This window comes from Pteropus alecto, unplaced genomic scaffold (assembly GCF_000325575.1).
Source record: "Pteropus alecto unplaced genomic scaffold, ASM32557v1 scaffold41, whole genome shotgun sequence".
In the NCBI taxonomy this organism is placed as follows: Eukaryota; Metazoa; Chordata; class Mammalia; order Chiroptera; family Pteropodidae; genus Pteropus; species Pteropus alecto.
In genome coordinates this window covers 598,135-601,030 of record NW_006430464.1, presented here as the reverse complement: position 1 = coordinate 601,030, position 2,896 = coordinate 598,135, and the positions used below count along the sequence as shown (strand labels likewise).

At 60.0% G+C, this 2,896-nt stretch overlaps 1 protein-coding gene across 1 annotated transcript in view; it reads left to right on the top strand.

Moving 5' to 3' along the window:
- LOC102891978 (myeloid cell surface antigen CD33) overlaps nucleotides 1–2,896 on the top strand; it is a 30,127-nt gene that overhangs the window by 9,604 nt on the left and 17,627 nt on the right. The window lies entirely within an intron of this gene.

The following is a 2,896-nucleotide window of genomic DNA, read 5'->3' as shown; positions in this document are numbered from 1 at the left end:
ACAGGGCTGGGATCCGTCCCCCTCCTGAGAGGTGCGGGGGGGGGGTCGTCCAGCGTGTCCAGCTCAGAGGGAGGAGCAGGACCAAAGCCTGAGGCTTCTCTCAAGCCACACCACTCCGCCCTCCAGACCCCGTGCCCCCCTTCTCCTCCAGCCCTCACCCGAAAACCACGCGAGCCAAACCTCGAATGTCAATGGTAGCCGCACGTCCCACTCATGTTTTGTAGATCGATTATGTTTCTGAGCCCCGTTGAACTATGAGCTGCAGATTTTTGCACCAAATGTTGCCTATTTTTATTGTAGGTAAAGATTAGACACTTCGTAGTCCCACAAAAGGTTCCAAGTGTCTTACGGTTTCATCGCACTTGTAAACTAGCAGTTTTTTCTTTAAGCCAGAAAAGAAATTACCTAGGAAAAAATGACATAATTGTACCAGGAAGCTAGAATGACACTTTTTCTGAAATTGGGTACTAAATATAGCCCTCAGGTTCCAGGCAGCCAATGCAAATCAGGGAAATTGGGCATATATGAAAGAATTTGAGAGTGACCTCCTCTTTTTCTCTTCATGTGCATAAAAAAAAAAGCCACGTGAGGACACGGGAAGAGGGTGGCCCCACCTGCAACCCAGGAAGCAGACCCTCCCCAGGAAGCAAATCTGCTGACACCCCGACCTTGGGCTGCCCAGCCTCCAGAGCTGTGAGAAGTAGATTTCCGTGGCGTAAGCTGCCCAGGCGATGGTACATTGTTGCAGATGTTGTGGAAGGGCTGAGCCAATGATGTCTCTCTCCGCCTGCAGAATGATCCGACGAGCCCATCAACTAACTCTCCACGAGAACCAGGCGTCACCACTTCCTCTTGCGACTGCAGAGCCACCTCCCACAGCCGCAGCTCTTCGGGCTGTTCCTGAGTGCACCCCTCGGGGGCCCCTGTTTGGGGCGGCATCGTCCTCCCCGGGCTCTGTGTGTGTACCTGATGCACAAAGTGCTGTCGGTCTAATTTGTTCAGTATTGAGCGTCAACGCTCCGCGTGCCCTATAACTCCTGGGTAGGAACCCTCCCCCATGGCGAGGTGAATAGGAGACAATCCAAACACCCTGGAGGCCAGGCCTCGAGCCCCTGCCAGCCCTTAATGTCCAGTTGTCCTGGGTAGGAGCTGGACACAGAGAGCGGGTCGCCTGCCGAGCGTGGCACCTACTGGCACCCAGGTCTCTTTAGGCAGAGTGAGTGTTAGGAGGCTGGTGTCTCTGCTACCACTGCAAGGCAGACACGAGAGAGGACAGCGGGCTGGACAGCAGCTGCTCCAGGCCAGAGGGGACCTCAGCTCACCTGAGACAAGGCCCAATGGCTCAGCCTTATCTCGCATTCAGCTCCACACATGCTGGGGACATGGGCCATCTCTGTCCTGCTGTTGCTGGGACAGGGTGTGTGGAGGTCTTGCCCTGGGGTCCTGGCCTTGGAGGGGGTGGAGCCATGAGGAAGGGCCTGGGGCCTGAGCAGCATGTGGCTGGGCACAGTGTTCTGGGGATGAGAGACTCAAGGAGAGGGATGTGGGCCAAGCCCTGGGCAGGGGGCACAGCAGCTAAAAGTCCCCTCCCTTGTGCAGTCTAAGATGACCCCTCCACGGGGAGGGTTACAACAATCTCTGCTCTGCACCCCACAGTAACCCAGCCAGGCAGGACTTGGGGCTCCCTGAGGCCTGTGTTCATCTGTCCACCCCAGCCCCAGCCCCAGCCCCAGCCCCAGCGCAGGGCTGGCTTACAGGCGGTGCCCAGTGAATGCCAGCGGAACGGATGAGCCGGTGTCCCCAGGTGGACGTCACAGAGCTGATGGCAAGGACAGAGGGGCAGCCTCAGAAGACATCAGGCGTCCCACTGCCTGAAGCGGCCACCATCGGCGGGCGCGGGCGTGGCCTCTAGCAGGGCTGGCAGCGTGGAGAAGCAGGTGAGAACGAGTCCAGATCCGGAGGCCAGCAGAGGGCACCGTGAGGGGCAGGCGGCACGCGAGCCGGGGCTCGCAGGGGGCAGGGGGGCGACAAGCGCTCGTGCCTCTGGCTCTCCCCTCCCGGTGACTTTGCCTCCTCGCTGACCCTGGTCCCACAGCAGGGTCCCATAGCTGAGAATCTTCTTGTCCCCTGAGGGTCCAGGCCATGTCCAGTCGTCCAGTCTGCTCACTCATGCCCAAGAGCAACTGGCAGACAGAGTCCCCGGCCCCACGGCCCGGCCGTGTCCCCACCCTCACGGCCTCTCCCTGGGTGGGGACATCTCGGCACACGTGGCGTCCACTGTGTCTCCTCTGCCTCCGGCCCCACACGGGGCCGATGCTCACTTCGCGTTGGAATGAAGGAAGGAGTGAATGTCTGAGGGAGGGGCTGCCTCTTGCACATCACCTGAGACCCCTACTCACAGTTCACGTGACCCCCGCACTGAACCCCCAACATGCCATGCCTGGAAAACCGCCCACCTCTGGGGTAGAGACTGCGGTTTCTTGGTCCCGCGGACCTTTGGACTGGGTGATTCTTGTTGGGGCCAACCGAGACATCGTATGCTGTCGAGAAGCATCTCTGACGCTACTCACTAGCTGCCAGTCTCACCCTCGTCCCAAGCCGTGACAGTCACACGTGTCCAGGCATAGCCGAATGTCCCCGGGTGGGCAGGGCAGACACCCCTGGTTCGAACCACGTCCCTGGTCCAAGCTTCAGTCTGAACAGAAGCCCCCACGAAGGGATAGAGTCCAGAGTCTGCTCCCTGTCTGCTCCTCTCTGGGAGGGTCTCGGGGTCCCTGGGCCGTGGGGTGTCCATGCTCTGTGCAGAGGGGGGCTAAGCTCTTCTCTGAGGTTCCTCTTCCCTTAACGAGGCGGCCCCGGGGCTCCGCCGCGGCCTCCGCGTCCCCCCTCCCCACCC